Source organism: Vicia villosa, linkage group LG4 (assembly GCF_029867415.1).
Source record: "Vicia villosa cultivar HV-30 ecotype Madison, WI linkage group LG4, Vvil1.0, whole genome shotgun sequence".
NCBI lineage: Eukaryota > Viridiplantae > Streptophyta > Magnoliopsida > Fabales > Fabaceae > Vicia > Vicia villosa.
This window is the reverse complement of record NC_081183.1, coordinates 132376394-132399137: the sequence shown is the minus strand read 5'-3', so window position 1 is coordinate 132399137 and position 22744 is coordinate 132376394.

Here is a 22744-nt window from a genome sequence, read left to right as displayed (position 1 = left end):
TCATCATCAAAAAGGGGGAGATTGTTAGAACAAGATTTGTTCTGATCAATATTCTTGTTTTGATGATAACAATGTATATGAATTTTGTATAAGACAATGTGGTGCTCTGATCCTTTACATTTTCCATTTCAGGAAATATATAAAGAGTATGCACAATTCAGCGCAAGAAGCACTGACTCAGAAGGTTCAAGATTGCAACATCAGAACATGCTCTCGCAAGACATTAGAAGATGGTCAAGCAGAATCAGAACATGGTCTATGAAGCATGAGAAGAACATCAGATCAGAAGCAGAAGCACTGAAGTTCTTATGGTATCACGCTCAAGCACTTCAAAGTCAGAAGACAAGAAGATGCTCTGCACCAAACTGTTTGACTCTGATTATTCAAACTTTGTATCTACAAACATCAGATCAGAAGCAAGTACAAGATGGCAGGCTACACTGACTGACAAAAGGAACGTTAGAAGCTACAAAAGGAAAAGTCAGTAAAAGCAGCAAAAGCAAGGCTCGAGGTAGTTGATAAAAGTGTGAAACATTAAATGCAGAGCTGTACGGAACACGCAACGCATTAAATGCTCCCAATGGTCATCTTCTCAAACGCCTATAAATATGAAGTTCTGATCAGAAGCAAATTGAACAACTCTTGCAAAATACAGAAACGCTGCTGAATTCATTACTCACGAACTTCATCTTCAACCTCACTTCACTTGTAATATCTTAGTGAGAGTTAAGCTTAAAACGTAAGAGAAATATCACAATTGTGATTAAGGCTTTCTAAGAAGCATTTGAATACTCTTGTAAACATTTATTTTACATTGATTGTAAAAGGTTCCTAGAGTGATCAGTGAGATCAGTAGACTCTAGAAGACTTAGAAGTTTCGAAGTGGTGTATTCCTAGAGTGATCAAGTTGTGATCAGTATACTCTAGAAGACTTAGAGGGTATCTAAGTGGAAAACCATTGTAATCAAGATTGATTAGTGGATTAAATCCTCAGTTGAGGTAAATCACTCTAAGGGGGTGGACTGGAGTAGTTTCGTTAACAACGAACCAGGATAAAAATAATTGTGTTAATTGTTTTTGTCTTAAGAGTTTTTAAAGACACACTTATTCAAACCTCACCTCTTTCTAAGTGTTTTTCTATCCTTTAGTAATCGGGCCAAAATTTGAGTCCAAACAACAACCAAAGAATTAAAATGATAACTATAAAATACAATAATATACAACCTTGGTGTAGGTGGGAAAAAAGTGAGCCGAGTGAACCATTAAAAAGAGTTCACTTGACAAAAGCAATAGGGCGCGCGATGCGCCCATAAGACTGCGTGACGCGCCCTATGTTCTGCCAAGCCAAGCTCTTCAGCTCCCAGGCCGCACGATGAGCCCTCTTTGCGCGCGAGGTGCCCTACACCAGATAAACAAAAACCAGTGCAGCAAAACAGAAACTCAGAGCAACCTCCACTTATCACCTACACTACTCATTTATAGAAAAATAGACAAATAAAATTATTGGGGTGCCTCCCAACAAGCGCTTGTTTTACGTCGTTAGCTCGATGCCTTTATTATGCACGGTAGTAACTTCCTCCACGACACGCCAATGCTTTTGCCTCAACGCAACCTAAAGAAAATGTCCTAACCACGCACGAACAAACATTACGAAACAAAAGAATATACAACAATACGTAAACCACATGTATTAACAAACACATAATGATAAGTACTAAAAACACAAGTTTTATAAAAGTTTGGTGAAATTAACTAAACAAGTTAAAAAGTGAAGATTTGAAATTAAAGAACTATCCGAGTTCAACTTGTTTAATAAGTCCACCAAACAAAATTAAAACATGTCTCTATACAATCAACTATACAAAAGTATACAAGTATAAGGAAATTCACAAATATACGATATTCACAAAACTCAAAAACAAAGAAACTATCGCAATGCGAATTCAATAAAAACACCAATCCCCGGCAACGGCGCCATTTTGTTGGAGCGGTAAAGCGGCAAGCAACAAAAGTTTTGGAAGTATTTATCCGGGAATATATCGTGTCCACAGAGATTAGTACTACTGAATTGCCGTTTGACAGATTCTTAGTTATGAGTTTGGGTTAAAATGAGTTTAGACGGTAAATGCGGAAATTTAACTTATGAACACAAAAGAATTTCATTAGTCGGACAATAGAGACTCTCGAGATTTGAAAATCATATACCCGTTAAATACTTAAACTTACTACTCAGTTGAAATCAACCTAAACTACTAATCAACATCATCACGTATCGCTCACACGGAGGTTATGTCTAACGCAAAGTGAGACAACGACCGTATTATTCGCGTCGACGATCTCTCAGGACAACACGAGCAACACCGAAGAATTAAGAACCGACACTAAAGTGAATCCTAAGTTCTAATCTATATCTAGAGTTAAAACTCAATAAATGCTTTTCCTAAACCCGGATTCGAATCATCCATCTCTGCAACAATCCAAACCCACATAGAGAAAGCAATCACTAATGAAGATTTGTAATGAAAGCATTAATTAACACCATGAGCAATAAATATACATATAGACAAAGCATACTTTCAACAAAACCCCAACATAAATGGTTGCAAAGAGAAGAGGAAGAGAAGAAAACCCAATTTCTCGCGGTGTCAAACCCGATCCACTAAGCTCCCGCCTCCGGATCATCCATGAGCAAGCCATAAATGTTATTTTCTAAGCTCTAATGTACAAAAAATGAAGGTGATGACTTTGGAAACAAATACCCCAAAACCATAACCTAAAAAATGTGTTTTTCCCCTATTTATTCAATTTTGGATCTGGTGTAGCTCGCGTCGCGCGCAGGAGGGCGTGCCGCGCGCTGACTACTGTCTTGATAAAATCAGCTTTAGTGTTTTGCCCATAACTTGAGAACCGTAACTCCGATTTGTGCCAGGTTCGAAGCGTTGGAAAGCTTATTCAATTTCCTATATAACAATGACAACATATCAACCAAATTGGTGATTTATTATTCTTTGGTTTTGAGCCTTATTCGTTGATGCGCTTGTTCCGTTGCTCAAAATCGCGCGTTTGAAGCCGTGTCTTCGACACTTTATTGCTCATGCTCCTAATACGCATCAATACCTACAAAATTAATAGAAAACTATCAAAAAGTATAAAAGTATATGAAAATACAACTATTCACAAAGTATACGTATTTATATACAAGACGGAGAATTATTCAAACGGTATTAACAAAAAGTATCGATAAGTGCAACAAATTATATACACATAATAACGATATTTTGCACTTAACAGGCACAGAGTGGAAGAGGAGCAATCCATAGAACACGAAGAAGCAGAGTTTTCCGCTGAAATTACTAAGGTAAGGGTGGGGTTCCAACCTTCTAATAAGTGGTATAATTGTGGGTATGTGGGGATAATTATAGGTTAGGTTTTATTGAGGATTGTTAATGGGAATTTTCCCAAGAATTGATTTGGAATTGAAATGTTTGATGTGATGATGTTATTGTGATTGTTGTATTGTATGTATCAGTATAGCATAACCTTTTGAATGATGTTCTGATGAGAAAAGGGTGTATTTTGGGGTTAGAAAGAAGGAAATTTGTAACTGTGAAATATGCAGAATTTTTGAAACTGGCACAGCAGGAACCACTTCCCAGATTTGGGGAACCGGGTTCCCAACACCTTTATTACGTGAAAAGTCAAATTTTGCATAGGGGAACCAGTTCCTGATTTGGGGAACCGGGTTCCCAAACCACCTGCCATGTTGAATTTTGAAAATTATTGATGGGAACCAATTCCCAAATTTGGGGAATCGGGTTCCCAAACCCTCTGCTACTTGAAAATTCAATTTTTGAAGATGGGAACCGGTTCCCATATTTGGGGAACCGGGTTCCACTGAGTCAATTTTCTAAAAACTTCTAAAAAATATATCTTGTGATTCGGGTGTCCGTTTAACGCACCGTTTTGATCGTGGAGAAGCTGAAAACATTTTCTAATTAATGAGATTGAATTAAGAACCTTTTGAGGAGATTTCTAAAGATGTATAGTTCTGGTGTTCGTTATAAATCGAACTTTAATAGTGCCAGGACGAGTAACTGATGCTTGATTATGTTGATTGATTTGTGTAAATGATGAATGAATGATGTTGCATTATTATATTTCTGTATGATGATGATAATTGTTGCTATTTTAATTGGCAGTTGAAGAAGGCTTACGCCTTGATGTTCATAATGATGATGTTGTTGGCCTGAATTGGCATGTTGTAGAGAGCTTACGCTCTGGAAATTATATATAATGTTGTTGTATGGTCTATGTCGCATGCATTCATTCGTTGAAGGCTTATGCCTTGGTGTTGGCCTGAATTGGCGTATTGTTGAGGGCTTATGTCGTGTTGTTGAAGGCTTATGCCTTGTTATTTCCCATTATTTGGCATTTTGGAGAGGGCTTACGCCCTGATGGTACCACATGCATGAAGTCGAGTCAGTGTCATAACACGAAGATGTTTTGTTGCATAATGATTAAACGTGCTTGTGTATGTGTTGTATATGTGGATTAATGGATGTGATATAAACTGTAGATGCATGAATTTAATTAATACTTATGAGATATCTATTGCATAGTTATCATTATATGATTTATTAGATTGTTGTGATATCTCACCCCTTTTGTTTGAATGTTACCTCTACATGGGTAACATACAGGTGACAAGGATTAGAGTAGTCGAGGTATGGAGCGTCGCCTAGTATCGCATAGATAGAGTCGGGTCGTGCTCTGATACGTAACATCGGGGATGAACGCTTGTTTGTTTTTATGTTATGAACTGTTTGTTTTGAAGATTTTAAATTGTTGAGTACCCTTCTGACTATGTTGGGAAGATGTTATTCTAAATTGTATGAGATGATGATTTCTTTGTGTTGGCTTATTTCCACTACGTTAATAGATAATAGTTGAATTCTATGGTACTTTATGGCGGTTCATCCGATCATCTGTGTTATGTATCTTTGATTTCAAATCTGAGCAATAATTGTTTGATGTTTCAATGTAGCATCCTATTTGATAATGATTGACAAGCTGAATTTACTTTGATTATTTATTTAGTTACACGATAGGGAAATGGGGTGTTACATAACCCGCGGCCAAGAAAAAAGACCGAAAATAGGAGTGCACCGACCTAAGGAACGACTCGGTCAAGTCTGACCAAATAATTCCGCAATTCCTCCATTTCCACACACCATTCTCCCAACTTCCCATTCCCGCCACCGCAATTTTTTTCAAAAAAGAGACCGAGTATAAATCTGATAACTCCTCCTTTAAACAAAAATTCTCCATCCACCTTACTTCCCAAGAAGGAGTGGTGTTATTGCAATAAGTGATAAGCTATTTAATATGTCTCCCTTTTGTGGACATCAAATTATAGTAAATCAAAGTAATTGGAAAACCTCAATTGCACTACTTTGATTTACTATAATTTGATGTTCTATTTTTGTTATAAAAGTTGAGTTTTAGAGTGAAATGTAATTGATTTAAAATATAATAGAATATTCCGTAGGTACATCTATGGAACACTCTATTTTCAAACTCTTCCGTAGATGTAGCTACGAAATATTTCATGAACTTGGGATTTTTCCAACTAATAGGGAAAATCCCAAATTTCACAATGTTTTAACGTTTCCGTATATGCATCTACGGAAAGAAACAATTTTTTTTGAAAAAAGAATGTGCTTCCGGAGGTACATCTACGGAAGTAGAGCAAAATTGGAATTGCGCCAGGTGACTAAGAGATTCAAGGGGCGCATTGAAATTTTCTCTAATATTTTATGTAAAACGTTTGTCATAATGTAATTGTGCTCAAGGGATTTCTAATATAAATAATAAAAGAAATAGAGTAAAAGTACTTGAATTGACAAAGCAAGTAAGTAAAGAAGTAAACAATAAGAAAGCAATTGAAACATTTGAATTAAAAATGAAACGCAGGTTCATATATTTCTCACAAACTCGTTATCTAAGTGAGTCAGATGTATGAGCTATAAAGAGAACAAAATAAATTAGGAACCCTGAATGCATAGTCAAAATTTGCTTATATACTTAGTACATTATCAACTCCCATCAATGGCTAACTTTTAAAAATCTGACACGTCGATGTTACATGGGCTTCTGTCTTTAACATCTGACATGTATACTACTTAATAAGCTTTTGTCTTCTATTTGTTTCCACATGTCCTCGGCAATTGAAACGCTTCACATCGCTATTGTCGTTGAAAACTTCTTTAAGTTATCCAATATGTGGACTCAAGAATACACTAAGTCCTAAACATTTGATTTCATAGGTGAGTCGAACTCACCACATCTATCGGAAAGGTTAACATATTGAATTTGTGACTTGATGTCGAAAGTATGACTTGACTATCTTCACTTAGCACTTTTATATATGTTATATCACACATTCGTGTCAAAAAGCTAAGCTAAAAATCTCAGATTAACAATATGGCAGGTGTTAGCTGAAGATTTCGTTTTATATTATTTATCCTTCGAAGAAGTAGAAAATCGAAGGAAAGATGGTTACTGATGGCCATCCCTTAAAAATAAAAGAATGGCTACTGATGGTCATGCTTCGAGAGTAAAAATTTCCAAGTTTACTATGAAGATAATGAATACTGAAAGCTAGTGAAAAGTATGTGTCTTCGGGGACTTAGACAAATTTGTAAATATATTCAAGTATTACTACTTAGCGTGTTTTTTCGTAGTGTTTGTTTAATACACTGCCACGCGTCGAAGACAGACTCAGGCGGGAAGATTTGAAATTCGAAGACGGTTTCGTAACTGTCCAAGTAACAGATGGCATCGCTAGAAGTTCTTATGAGAAACGTGGCAGCAGATTAGTATAGGACCGTTAAGGTCGAAACTAGTATAAATAGGAGTCTTAATGTTAGGATTCTGTGTGTTCATTTTGTACAAATCACTCACATATTTACTCAAGTATCAAGCGTTAAGAGAAAGAGTTCGCTGAGAAAATGTACGTATGACACCACCATTTTAATACATGTGTATTATCCTTTGTTTTTAAATATCTTCGAGAATTACTGCATTTCGTTTACTTCTTGCCATTTACATTTCTGTATCTTTACTTTAATGTCATTTACTTTCGAATTACTTTCATGTCATTTACTTTCAAAATCTTTTACATTTCTGCAGTTTAAGATTCTTTACGTTTCAATAGTCCTTTTAATTTTCTATGTTATGTTACTTATCTTTTCACTGAAGTCACATTTATATGTAACAAAGTGATTGTCAAGACTATTTGTTCTTTAATCGAACAACGCTTATTGAAGAAGACAAATAATGAATATGGTTCGAATGAACGTTGATGACAATCTTCTTGACTATGTGTCCTAGGATCAATCTAGTCGATCCTGCGAGTAACCAAATCATATTTATTATAGTTTGGAAGACTAGCGGTTGTTTACCGGAAATCACCGTAAACAAATTGGCACGCCCAGTGGGACAGTGTCAAGCAGATTGTTTTAATCAATTGCTTTATTTTTGTCTAGACAATATCAAGATCTTGTATGAACCTTAGGAACGGTAAATTAAAGAACAGTGCACAACCGATTCCCAAACGAAGGTACAACAGGAAAATGGTCGTTACGGCCAGTGCAGGGGGTGATCAAGATCCCCCGCAAGGTTCAGGATCAGGAGCGGCAAATTCGACTTCTACTCAAGGAACACGAGATGAAACGGGTCCAAATGGATCGAGACCTGCAGATAATTCCCAGGCTTTGCCTGAAAATAATACAGGGCTTTCAGGGACTATTCCAGTTTCAGTGTCGACAACCGCACCCTCATCCACAAGCGCAGAGGACGTATTGTTTGCCTCGACAAATGCTACAAATAATTTGCCTGGTCAAGGCACGAATTCTGCTTTCGAATGGAGACCAAATAGTTCATATGGAATGCCATACCCATATGGAACGGGCATACGAGGGGCAGGATCTATATATGCCCCAACTAACAATGCGACATTTTCACCGAATGTTAGTTCAGTGGGTCGAAGTGCACATAACACTGGTTTTTCTACCCAGGTGCCTCACTTTACCACAAATAACCAAGCAGCATTTCGACAAGAAATGGATGCAAGCAACCATGATATGGTAGGGGTTTTGGCCAGAGAATTGACTTCAGTTTTAAGCCCACTAATGGCAAATGTTACTACTACAAATAGAGAAAACATGGAGACTTTCCAAAAGATATCATCTCAAATGAATCGAATGGCAGAATTCATGGGAATAACACCACCTAAAAGGAAAGACAAACAGCCTTCGAATCAAGAAGAGAGGCCCATTTTAGAACGTGTACAAGACATAGTTCCGTCATCTAGGACAGCCACTAGGGATGTAGGCCCCTCACGAAGAACAGAGATGTTCGAAGGAACTCCAATAATTAACTTAGAAGCTTCAAATCAAAGAACCGTCCCTGTTCGACAAGAAACGGAGGAGGAGCGACCCAGACTAAGGATTGTGGGTAGGAACGAACACCCATATGAGGTTGTTCAAAGGGTCAGAAGAGAAAATCTGGCTACAGAAAATAACTTAACTGCCATGATAGAAAGGGTTATGGCCAATAATGGCCTTAGTACTGGACTTAGACGTCCAAACTATACATCCCCTATATCAGATTATATCATGCAGACAGAATTGCCTAGGGAAACTAAGGTACCCAAATTTACAAAATTTTCAGGCGAAACTAATGAGTCAACGGTGGAACATATTGCTAGATATTTGACAGAAGCAGGAGACTTAGCGGGAAACGAGGATTTGAGGATCAAGTATTTCCCTAGTTCGCTGACAAAAAATGCCTTCATTTGGTTTACTACTTTGCCACCAAATTCGATAGATGCATGGGCATACTTGGAAAGGCTTTTCCATGAGCAATTCTACATGGGTCAAACTAAGATAAGTTTGAAAGAATTGGCCAGTGTTAAAAGAAAATTCACAGAAACAATTGATGATTATTTAAATAGGTTCCGTTTGTTGAAATCAAGGTGTTTTACAACAGTCCCAGAGCATGAACTTGTTGAAATGGCTGCAGGTGGTCTAGATTATTCAATAAGAAAGAAACTAGATACCCAATACCTTAGGGACATGGCCCAATTAGCAGACAGGGTTCGACAAGTCGAACGACTGAAGGCAGAAAAAGTTAGGGCGAATAAAAGTTATAAGAAAGAGAGAGTAGCGTACGTCGAAGCCGAGGACGCTGATGATGAGTCTTTCAATGACTCGTATAGCCCTGAAGAAGTCGAAATAGACTTAGCTGAATTAAAAGAAGCGCCACCTTACGCCTGCAAATTGCTAAATCCTGCCAATGGAAAAAACCCAGTAGAAAACGATAAGAATGATAGTTCCCTAAGAAAACTTATACATTCGACATTACCAAGTGTGATGAAATATTTGATTTATTGGTAAAAGATGGCCAAATGATACTACCTCCAAATTCAAAAATTCCTCCGTTGGAACAACGGAAGAAAAGAGGTTTTTGTAAATATCATGGGTTTTTAGGCCATAAAACTTCTCAATGTTTTCTTTTCAGGGATCTAATTCAAAATGCTCTCAATGATGGAAGGTTGAAGTTTGCTGACAAGACCAAGAGTCATATGAGGGTCGATACCAATCCCCTAAACATTGCTGACGCTAGCCTCTGCGAGGTAGAAGATATCAACATGGTGGAGGCCTCTGAAGTTGAGGTTGTGGAGACTAAAGCAATGTTCAATGGAAAGCAGGCTACTGAAAGCCTAAAAGGTGAAATAGTCTTCAACACTGTTGTTGAAGAATCTTCCAAGACAGAAATAACTGAAGCATCGAAGGAAGAAAACAGTGAGGCCACTGAAGACCTCAGGATGAAACTCCAGAAAATCCAGATCTCTGAAGTTCCTCCAGCAGCGGTTAACATGGTCAGCGCCAGGCGACCAGTGTCTGAATTTGGCGAACTAGAGACATGGCTGACGAGGCAAAATGGGGGCATCGAATTTCCTCCAAGAACCGAAATCCTCAAAGAATATCTCTGGAATTGCCACGAGAAAAATGGTGGTAAGCAATGGATGTGTCCAAGGTGTTCGATCATGCTGAATCGAAGGGTCGAAGCCAACTTCGAAAGGGTTCGACGCGAAAGGTGGGAACACCCAGGAAGAGAGCCAAATCCCCTACTACAACTGTACCCAAAGATGGAGGAAAGCTTGGTATGATTTTTGGTCAGATGCCACAAAGAAAACACTGAAGTTGCTCTCTGCCCAAGATGTGGGGCAGTCTATGACGAAATGCTAGCACGATCATTCGAACGTGTGTATTGCTACATGAGTCAAGAAACTCAGGGGTTGCGTCCCAACCTGTACGGTTTCGACATACGGACTCCAACAAAGAGGCCTGATAGCCCACACCCCAGAACTCGAAGGGTAACTTTCAGAATCCCTGCAGATGCGCCAAGGGATAGGTGGGTGCAAGCTGATGCAAGAACCAACAAATGGCGAAGTTGGGACCAAGGTGGTAGAACTGCAATGGCATATAGGAAACAATTTCAAAGACCAAATCGAGAAGCGTATCGATTGGAGAATTATAAAGGAAAAAATCCTATGTCTCGGTCCCAGTGGAGAAGGCATCAGAGAATAAAAAAGGCTCAGAAGGACTACAGGCCAAGAGAAGCTGGAGAATCTAGTAGCAACCAAGTCCCATACCAGGGGGCAAAGTCAAACAAACCTCCGGTAGAACGCAGATTATTCGAAGCTGAAAAACTCTTAGATGAAGAAGAGAAGATGCGTTCAAATTCTTGGAAAGAAGAGGATAGAATGACAAATGATTTTGATTCTGATGGAGTGTCATCTATAAACTTGAATTGCAATGTTGTTTCTGTACTCCCTCACGAGTTTAATCAGGAAACTGAAGTAGAAGACTGTGAAGAGGCTGATATCGAAGAAATGACAAAACACAAACCTGTGTGTTACTATGTGCTGAATAATGGTGCATTAGAAGAACAGAATGCTTTCTTCGAAAGACCTGATGAGGGTATGCGAAATCATTTGAAGCCACTCTATATCAGGGCTAAGATTGAGAACGTGGGCATTAATAAAGTCCTAGTTGATGGGGGAGCAGCAGTGAACCTAATGCCTCAATACATGCTAAAAAGAATTGGTATGTTCGATACGGATATAAGGCCACATAACATGGTTTTATCTAACTACGAAGGCAAAATAGGACAAACACTGGGAGTTGTTCAAGTCAATTTGACAGTAGGCTCAGTTACCAGGCCAACCATGTTCATGGTTATACCAGCAAAGGCAAACTACAACCTTTTGCTTGGTAGGGAATGGATTCATGGGGTAGCAGTTGTGCCCTCAACAATGCATCAGAGGGTGACAATTTGGAGAGAAGATGGTATAGTGGAGAATATCGAAGGTGATCAGAGTTACTACATGGCTGAGGTCAACCAGGTGAACAAAACCAACTTCGACAGGAACCTGGCAAACATAGGCCCTTGTCATGCTGCAGAAGAGATGTATACCCCAAATAAAAATGCATTGTACTATTTAACTTTACACCCAAATGGATTCCAATGGGATAGAGAGATCATGGATGGTCCACCAGATACAGCACCATTGGAGAATTATCCAACAGTACGGCCAACAGGCTGGGACGATGACATTAATCATGTCTGAGTCTTCGTTCTTCGAAAAGATTTCGGCCTATGTGGCCGAGAACAAAAGGAAGGCGGCTCTCGAAGCCGGACTATCAGATACAAAGATAGATGCAGTTCTAACCAAAGAAGGAATAACAGACTTGGAGATACGTGCGAGTTTCGAACTCCCTGAACACACGACTCCAGACGAAGAGATCATAAGAGAAGAACCAAACCAAAGGTTGGATGCAATATACGATGAGGAACCTTTGGGGTTCGAAAAAGACCCAATGGCGCCGAATATAAAGATGTTGGCCCAAGATCCACTTGAAGAAGTAAATCTTGGAGACAATAATCAAAAAAGGATAACATATATCAGCGTGAAACTAGAACCAGAATTGAAAGCAACGGTCATTAAAATGCTGAAAGAAAACAGAGATTGTTTTACTTGGGACTATGATGAGATGCCTGGTCTAGGAAGGGATTTAGTCGAACTAAAATTACCAATAAAAGAAGGAAAGAAGCCCATAAAGCAAACTCCCAGAAGATTCGCGCCAGAGATTCACTCGAAGATTAAAGCAGAGGTCGAAAGACTCTTACGGTGCAAATTTATCCAAACTACAAGGTATGTTGAGTGGATTGCTAATATAGTACCTGTAATTAAAAAGAATGGCTCATTAAGAGTATGCATAGACTTTCGTGACCTTAATGCAGCTACTCCTAAAGACGAGTATCCCATGCCTGTAGCAGAAATGCTAGTAGACTCAGCCGCAGGTTTTGAGTATTTGAGCATGTTGGATGGATATTCGGGATACAATCAAATTTTTATAGCAGAAGATGATGTATCCAAGACAGCATTTCGTTGCCCAGGGGCAATAGGCACTTACGAATGGGTTGTGATGCCTTTTGGTTTGAAAAACGCTGGGGCAACTTATCAAAGAGCAATGAATTCTATATTTCATGACTTTATAGAAACATTCATGCAAGTATATATAGATGACATTGTGGTAAAATCTACCTCGGGTATGAGTCATCTCGATCATCTGAGCCAATCATTCGAAAGAATGAGGAAATATGGCTTGAAGATGAACCCCCTTAAATGTGCTTTCTTTGTGCAGGCAGGTGATTTCTTGGGGTTCGTAGTCCACAAAAAAGGGATAGAAATTAACCAGAACAAGACGAAAGCCATTAGGGAAACCAAGTCCCCATCCACGAAGAAAGAACTACAATCATTATTGGGCAAAATAAATTTCTTAAGGAGATTTATCTCTAACTTGAGTGGACGCACGCAAGCTTTCTCACCTCTACTTCGGCATAAGCAAGGAAAATTCGAATGGCGTGCTGAACATCAAGAAGCTTTCGATCAGATAAAGCAATACTTGACTTGTCCACCAATTCTGTCTCCCCCAAATGGGAAAAAGCACATGCGCCTATACATTTCAGCATCAGATAAAACAATAGGCAGCATGCTTGCCCAGGAGGATGAGAATGGCATCGAGAGAGCCATTTATTACTTAAGTAAAGTACTCAATGATGCAGAGACTAGATATACTGATATAGAAAAACTCTGCCTTTGTTTGTATTTCTCCTGTATCAAACTTAAGTATTATATAAAGCCAGTTTACGTTTCATCTCATTGTGATGTTATTAAACATATGTTATCTAAGCCAATACTACATAGTCGAATTGGCAAATGGGCTTTGGCCCTTACTGAATATTCATTAACATTTCAGCCTCTCAAGGCAATGAAAGGTCAGATTGTGTCAGACTTCATTGTCGACCATGCGGTGGTTGAGGATCATCAGCATTATGTGGACTTAAAACCTTGGAAGTTATACTTCGATGGTTCAACGCATAGAGAAGGTACTGGGGTTGGAATATTGATAATTTCTCCTGATGGAATTCCAACAAAGCTCAAGTTTAAAATCGAAGGTCCATTATGCTCCAACAATGAAGCTGTATACGAAGCATTAATTGCTGGACTAGAGGCTTTGTTAGAATTGGGGGCAACCAGAGTCGAAATTAAAGGAGACTCCGAATTGGTCATCAAACAATTGACAAAGGAGTACAAGTGCATCAAAGAGAATTTGATCATGTATTTTGTCATCGCAAATAGGCTACTCAAGAAATTCGAATATGTGGAATTAAAACACGTATCAAGGGTGAATAACCAGGAAGCAAACGACTTGGCACAATTAGCTTCAGGATATAAAGTATCAAAAGAAAAGTTGGAGGAATTGATTGAAGTAAGAGGAAGAGCAATGTTTACTAAACTTTTGCCAAGTGATCTAGAGAACTCACAATTGGGTTATGCCAACAAAGAACAATTCGAGGTACTAAATATAAATTCGTTGGCAGACACAGATTGGAGGAGTCCAATTATTAACTACCTAAAAAACCCTTCGACGGATACAGACAGGAAAATCAAGTATAGAGCATTGTCATATTTTCTGATGGGAAATGAATTGTTCAAGAAAACTCCTGAAGGGGTATTGTTGAAATGCTTGGGTGAAGCAGAAGCATATTTGGCTCTGTCGAACGTACATAGTGGGGCATGTGGTGCACATCAAGCAGGGCACAAAATGAAATGGCTCTTGTTTCGTTATGGGATGTATTGGCCTTCGATGTTAAAGGATTGCATAGAGTTTGCGAAAGGGTGCCAAGAGTGCCAAGAACATGCAGGTATCCAACACGCTCCAGCAAACGAATTAAGTACGATAGTAAAACCATGGCCTTTCAGGGGATGGGCATTAGATTTGATTGGAGAAATTCACCCCAAGTCATCTAAAGGTCAAAGGTACATTTTGGTAGGAATAGACTATTTCACAAAATGGGTCGAAGCAATACCACTGGCAAATGTGGATCAAGAGGCTGTGATTGAGTTTATTCAGAAACACATTATATATAGGTTTGGAATCCCAGAAAGTATAACAACTGATCAGGGATCAGTCTTCACTGGACGAAAAATGCAAGACTTTGCCAGAGAAATAGGTTTCAAGTTATTTACTTCTACACCTTATTACGCCCAAGCAAATGGACAGGTTGAAGCAGCAAACAAAATAATAATTGGCCTTATTAAGAAACATGTGGGAAAGAAACCTAAGAATTGGCATAAGACTTTAGATCAAGCGCTCTGGGCTTGTCGGACATCTCCAAAAGAAGCTACAAATACAACTCCTTTCCAGTTGACGTTTGGACATGATGCAGTACTCCCAATTGAGATATGTTTGCAATCGGTGAGAATACAAAGACAAGCAGACATTCCTCCCAACGTATACTGGGAGTTAATGATGAATGAGTTAGTAGATTTGGACGAAGACAGACTTCGGGCACTGGAAATGTTTTCTGTGTTTGGTTTTGGAGAGAAAGCGCATGAATGAAGAAATGAAGACAATATTTGACCCTTTATATAGACTGGGAATTCTGAAGGGTGGTTTTTAATTGTTAATGAGTGATTGGACTGCGGTTGGTTTTCCAAAGAAAGAAGTTATGGCTTCCGCCGTTTCCCGCCCTTGGAAGTTGAAAAGTAATCATGAAACTGATGCACGCACGTCTTAAACCGACGTTTTGGAGAAAGTGACGTCACTGTTTAATAATGATTATGGCTAGAGAAGGGGAAACGTCAAGTCTAGAGGCAAGGATGCTGCGAAAGATGTTCAGGATTCTACACGTTGCATTAAATGAAAAGCACTGTAGAGAATCTAAAGATATATTTTGGCAGAAATGTTTAGATTCGCTAAAAGTAATGCTGGCAAACATAATAGATATAAATGGGAGTCAAGCATACAAATATTATGAGTCTACAGTAGTTTCGATTACAAAACAAAGGTGCAACAAGTAACAGGACTGAAAACATCTAGTTAAAATCCTCAGGGAGATCCGTTTTGATCTTCAAGTATTGAGTCTCCCATGAAGACATACGAAGCTCGATTAGTGCCCGTTGTTTCTTCAAACTTTCGATTTTTGGCACTAATTTCTGTGCAGTCTCAAAATGTCTAATTCCCGACTGCACCACTTCGAGCAAATCTTGTTGGTTAGATTTTTGTATGGCTGCCTGACAACGTTCAGCTTCTTTTATCTTGTCCTCGAGTGCCTTTATCTCTTGTTTCCAGGAGTTGATGTTCTTCTCATAATCATCAAAGGCCTTCTGATTTTCTGAATGTTTAAGCTTGAGGGCCTCACCTTGTTTCATTGCGTCTACAGCAGAGTTCCATGAAGAGTCATGAGAGGCCTTTGTCTCAGATAGCTCTTTTTCGACATTTTGCCTTCGAAGAATGTTGGCCTGGAGTTGCTCGAGTAGAGAGCCTAACAGAACAATTACCTCTGAAACTTCTGTGGAAACTTGAAGCAAATCTACCTTCTTTAGAAGTTGATTTAAGTTGTGACTCTTAATAGGTTCCCGGTTGAGGACGTCTACAAGATTGACCCCAAAGAATCTCTCTTTTATTTGTCGAAGGAGGCTAGGAATATCTTCTTTATCACTAGATTCTACAGTTGCAGCTGGAGAGACATTAAGTTCCGAAGACGAAGAAGTATTCGCATCCATGATGGCCTTTAAGAAACTAAGAGGATCAGTCTGTTTAAGTTGTTCCAGCTCCAAAGGAGTAGGCTTCACGGGGGCAAGCGTCGAAGTTGTCTCAGGAATGGTTTTCGTCTCAAGAGTCGAAGTCCCTTGAGGATCTTGTTTTTCTGGTTGAGAAATTTCCTCCATAGCATCTTGCTCCGATGCAGTATCTTCACTGTCATTTGTTTGGGGGTTCACATTGTCGCTGCCTGAGAATGGGTGATCTTCTTCCAAATTTTTGTCTTGATGAGTAGGTGGGGATTCGTCAGTGGAGTGACTTTCTTCGACTGGTTCATTAGGCAATATGGTAGCAATTGGCCTAACGTCTTCAAAGACTGGCGAGAGAACATGAGTTTGATTTTGAGAGGTACCTATGTTAAACAGAGCAAAGTTAGTCATAAAGATAAGCCTTTGAGGGGTTTAGTTAACGAAAGTTAAAGTTTGACAATTACTGTAAAGTTTGTCAACATTAATGGTAAAGCCATGGTCCTTGAAACCTGAAGTGGCAGTGCCAACGTCTTCCTGCAATAACAAGGTAAATGTCAGTTTAATTATTTGGTTAAGATCATAAGATAATATGTGGGGTGGAACCCAAATACCTTGGTTGGGATATTGTCTGGACTTGAATTATGACTTTCCACAACGAAAGCATTACTAGCAGTTTTCAAAGGAGACTCTTCAGAGGACGCCTTATCACCAGGAGAAACAGTTTTAGAGGGGCTTATCCTTTTCCCTTTTCTTGAAGGGGTAACAGCTTTTTGTCTCTTCTTGTGTCCTTGTCTAGTTTGGGGAGGGGATTTATCTTCGCCATCTGAGGCAGTTGTCGGGGAAGCTTTCCGCTTCGAACCTGTTGGGGGTTTCGAGCTCTGGCAAATAGACGATAAGTAAGATGGATACTACTCACAGATTGTACAAAATCGAGAATATGAGATGAGTATGTACCGTGGGCTTCTTGCCAGTAACGATGGAATCACTTTCACTTGGTTTGTTGCTCTTAGATGTCCCAGAATCTTTTTGGGCAGAAGCTTCCTTGATCTTCCTCCTTCGTGCAACAGCTGTAGTTGAAACTGAAATCAGTATATCAGCAAAGAAAAGAAAAGTCAGTCGAAAAGATTGTCTTAATCCAAACCTTCAGGTATTGGGGTCAGGACACGAACATGTTTAAGATCTATATGAAGATGTCCTTTGAAAGTATCCAAGGTATGCTTAGTCGGAACCACTCGTTCAGCGCATTTTTTGGTACTCTCTCGAAGAATTTTGAGAGCATTCCCACACACAAACCAGTCTGGGAAAGGAGGACTTAGAGCCACACCAAAATCAGCACTTGGTAGTGGAGGGAATTTTGGAGGATTAAGTTTGAAAGCCACTTCATAACGTAGTTCTGGTCGAACATACGAGGGCAACTTCAACTTATCCAGTTTGGCGGAAAACTTTTCGCGCAAAATGACTGCAGCCTCACGAACGGTCCGACTAAGATCATCAGGCCTGTAGATAGTTTCAAAGAATTTTTGAAAAGCTTGGATTTCTTTAATATGAGTTGAAGTACCTTTTTGAAAATTCTCCTGCACATCAGTAAAAGCTGCAGTTAGTTCTTGAGCAAGGCTATCAGCATCAAAGATTTGGGAGCTATAATAATCCGTCCACCATTGATGAAAGTCTGGTGTAGAATAAAAAGCAGGTTCGAAAGAGACAGGAGGAAGTTTGGTGGTGCCAACGTATTTGTTGATTTTTGTTTTACATTCTTCTTCAGTCAAGTACAAGGTATGGAAACACATATGGTTTCTTTTCTCATATAAACACTTGGGTTTTATTTGAACCAACCCAAACTGTCTCGAGACCAAATTTGGTTGGTAGCACATGAGAATACATTGACCTTTTGATGGTCGAAGGCGATGGGAAAATAACCTTGGAGTCAGAAAGGCTTCCCAAATTTCCATAGACTCAGTTTGTTGATCCTGAGATGTTGACGGAAATTTTCGAGTAAACCATTCAGGACCTATTGTTCTGTGTACAAAGGGGGCCATAGAAGGATCGAACTGGTTACACCGGGCAAACATCATTGAATACGCCAAGAAGTGTTCACGAAGCTTTCCAATTTCTTCTTTTGGAGTTAGGTAAGCTAACCTGGTCCCTTCTATAGTTCGATTCTTGATTTTGCTATCCTCTTCATTGACGTTTCCTCGAAAGGGAAGATGAGTTTCGAATGTAGCATTAAGCCACAATTGTAATAGCCAGAAAGGGCCAGCATAAAGTAAACTACCAGATTTGAAATTCTTGGTGAGGGTTGCAGCTTCGCTGAGGTTTTCATAAAGAGACCCTAAAAGCAGTTGGCTGAGGTTGAGCTTTTTTCCAGCATGCAACTGATTAGCCATGCAAAGGTATCTCTTTGCAACTTGAATAGATCTTGAGCAGAAGGCACATCGTGAAAGCCATAGCGCTAGAAAAGCGACATGTTCTTCATCGGATACTGCCGTTTCGGTGGTAATATGATGCTTCTGGATGAATGCAGTATAAGTGACTTGTGAGTCATTAAAACCAATAGTATCATTATCCATTTCGTTAGGATCGAAGGTTTCGCCAGTTGGTCGAAGTCCTGTAATCGCAGCCACATCAAAAAGAGTAGGGGTAACCATTCCACAGGGGAGATGGAAAGTGTTGTGAGAAGCATCCCAAAAGTGAACCATTGCTACTAACATGGGTTGGTTGTATTCTAAACCTGTCTTTGATAGTTGAATCAAATCGTATATTCCTAACGATTTCCAGAAGGATTCTTTCTGTTTCTCTACTTTTTCTAACCAGGCATAGTACAAATCAGGATCCTTGGCCAAAGGAATTGACCTAAACACTTTTACAGAGTTGGTCATATAGTTTACCCTAATTTTCGCTAAAGCTAAAGGAGTTACAGTTGGAGTTTCTTCCATGTTAGCGGATTTTCCTGAGGGAGAATAGCCATCTTCATCTATCTTAATTTTGCTAACTAATGGTCTAGTCTTGTAATAAGCAGGGAAGAATTTATTCAGAGATGGGATATTTTCACCTGGTAATGGACCCATAAAAGCAAGATATTTTCCAGAAAGTTCAAAGGGAATGATTACCTGGGAGGCGTAAATAGCGCGTATTTCTTCGGTGTTAGGGTTTTGAACGTGCTCTTGTTCCCCAGATCGTGTTGTTGATTGGAGCTTCAGAGCAGGTTGAAGAACATTTGAAGATGAAGCCATAGAGAAATTTCTGATTAAGAGAATGAGATTTTGAAGAGATTGAAGATGTTTGGTTTTTTGAAGAAGATGAAGAAATAGGAATGAAAGGTTGTGTAGAAGTGCAAGACCAAGTATTTAAAGGTTTAACGGAAACCCTTTTTAAATCTTTTGGGTAAAATCCAAAGAACACGTGGCGGCTGGTGATTTAATCCAACGGCGGTCGAATAAAGATAGCTTCACTCCTAGTATGTAGGAGTAATGATCAAGAAGTAAGGTTAAAACGTGGGAATGTAAGTTATGAGAAGACATCTTTGAAAATGACAAGACGTTTCGGAAACAGGGTCATCAATGATTATGACGTTAGTCAGCAGTCTTGGAACTCTCAAAGATCAATAAAGAACGAAATCTTATAATGACAAGAAACGCCTATTTCTGTTGACTCTCGAAAACAGGCATTTATTGGGGGCAATTTGTTAGCTGAAGATTTCGTTTTATATTATTTATCCTTCGAAGAAGTAGAAAATCGAAGGAAAGATGGTTACTGATGGCCATCCCTTAAAAATAAAAGAATGGCTACTGATGGTCATGCTTCGAGAGTAAAAATTTCTAAGTTTACTATGAAGATAATGAATACTGAAAGCTAGTGAAAAGTATGTGTCTTCGGGGACTTAGACAAATTTGTAAATATATTCAAGTATTACTACTTAGCGTGTTTTTTCGTAGTGTTTGTTTAATACACTGCCACGCGTCGAAGACAGACTCAGGCGGGAAGATTTGAAATTCGAAGACGGTTTCGTAACTGTCCAAGTAACAGATGGCATCGCTAGAAGTTCTTATGAGAAACGTGGCAGCAGATTAGTATAGGACCGTTAAGGTCGAAACTAGTATAAATAGGAGTCTTAATGTTAGGATTCTGTGTGTTCATTTTGTACAAATCACTCACATATTTACTCAAGTATCAAGCGTTAAGAGAAAGAGTTCGCTGAGAAAATGTACGTATGACACCACCATTTTAATACATGTGTATTATCCTTTGTTTTTAAATATCTTCCAGAATTACTGCATTTCGTTTACTTCTTGCCATTTACATTTCTGTATCTTTACTTTAATGTCATTTACTTTCGAATTACTTTCATGTCATTTACTTTCAAAATCTTTTACATTTCTGCAGTTTAAGATTCTTTACGTTTCAATAGTCCTTTTAATTTTCTATGTTATGTTACTTATCTTTTCACTGAAGTCACATTTATATGTAACAAAGTGATTGTCAAGACTATTTGTTCTTTAATCGAACAACGCTTATTGAAGAAGACAAATAATGAATATGATTCGAATGAACGTTGATGACAATCTTCTTGACTATGTGTCCTAGGATCAATCTAGTCGATCCTGCGAGTAACCAAATCATATTTATTATAGTTTGGAAGACTAGCGGTTGTTTACCGGAAATCACCGTAAACAGCAGGAAGATGGTGTTTTTAAGTCAAACTCATAATACTATTAAGACCATCATGTACACGTCACTGCCATCATAACTGCCTTCACTCACTGTATTTATAACTGCTTTCACTAAATCGAACATCTACAATCGGACATCTGCAACGTGCAGGTAACTGCCATCAGGATTCTGGTTCTCAAGGCCTTTGTGGGCCACAAAAAATAACCACATTAAGTAAAAGAAAAATCATTAATTACTAATGATTTAAAACCACAATAAAAACATTAGCGTTATATTGAAAAGGGAAAATTAAAAATGTTTTATTTTAACACCTATATAACACTCTTCCACTTCACAACGTTACTCTTTTTAGAACCCTAGAAAATTTACTTTCTGCAACACCCCTTTTCACTTTCTCTTCTACTCAAACTCTAAAATGACTTCTTCTTCCAACTCCGACATCAAAAAGCCATTCTAAGTCTTTTCTACTGTTGATATTGAGGATCCTTGCTTTTCCAACAATCACACTTATGTTCTAGAACCACCGATGAAGAAGGAAAAATCAATCGTTTGGGTTTCTCAGGTACTGATTCCATTTTCGATTACAAGTAACATTCATGCATTTTTTGGGCCCTTTACCTAGATCATCAGTGAAACTAGATAGATGGAAGAATTTTTTTCCTGGTAACCTTATGCAAACCTCGTGCATTTGAAGACAAGATTTTTGAGTTAGGGTTCATGTAACAACCCAATCGTGAAACCTACATCAATTGGCTAAAAAGAATAGAGAAGAAAACAAATAAAAGACTCGGCAAAATCAAGGCATCTTCGACTTGATTCAACTATCAAGAACTGTGATAATGCCAAGATGCTTATAACTTCCCTTTATTTTTTAGAATCTTCAACCAATACATTTCAACTTCCATTTGTGATGATAACTTCTACTCTTTTTGATGTTGGTGCCATCAGAGGTCTTCGAACAACTGGGGATATTTTCGATCCCACTATCAAAAACCATACCAAGTCTAATTTCACCTTCGACCATGCGAGTTTCAGCACCTACATCAAATATCACCATGAATAAATTCAAGAAGTTTCTAATTATGAACATATTGCTTTCACTGTCTTTTGGTTATTGTCGTACTAATATTTTGTCTTTGTATTTTCATTTCCATTTCATTTAAACCTAATTACTAATCATACCATGCATGCTTAGTTCATCATATTTTTGCATTTTTGTACTACATTAATTGTCATGTTAATTATCCATTTTTTCTATTTTGCATTTTTCAATATCATGTCATTCCTATTATCATTCTTCACATTTTGTACTTCTAAAAACATAAGCCAATATTTTACTTTTTTAAAATTCAACATCAAATTAAATTTGTTACCAACCGAGAGAGTTTCTTCACAATGAAGAAAATCTTATCTTTATTGAAATTTCCAGCAAAGCAGCTCTTGAGTCACCTCAACCACGCCATATTTACCACCTTGACCGATCCACCATCATCTCCATGCGTTAAGCTCCTCTAACCATCCTTCCCCTCACCATCATAGCCACCATTTCTCCTCAAACAGAAAAAAAAACACAATGATTCAGGGAGAATTCATAGAGGTTTGAGTAGAAATAGAGGAGAAAATTGTGAAAACGAAGCAAAACTATGAAAAAAATGTTGAAAATCAAATTTACCTCGCTGGATTTTGGAAAAAGTTGGCCGAAAACTTTATACTCGACAGAGAAGATAACTGGAAACTTTAAGGTCGACATAGAACATCGTCGGAAACTTCAAGATCTCTTTGGAAAGTTCATTTTCCTCGCCGAATTCTAGAATTTCCAAAAATCCTAGATTGGTTAAATGTCACAATTTTTCCGCTTTTTTCATC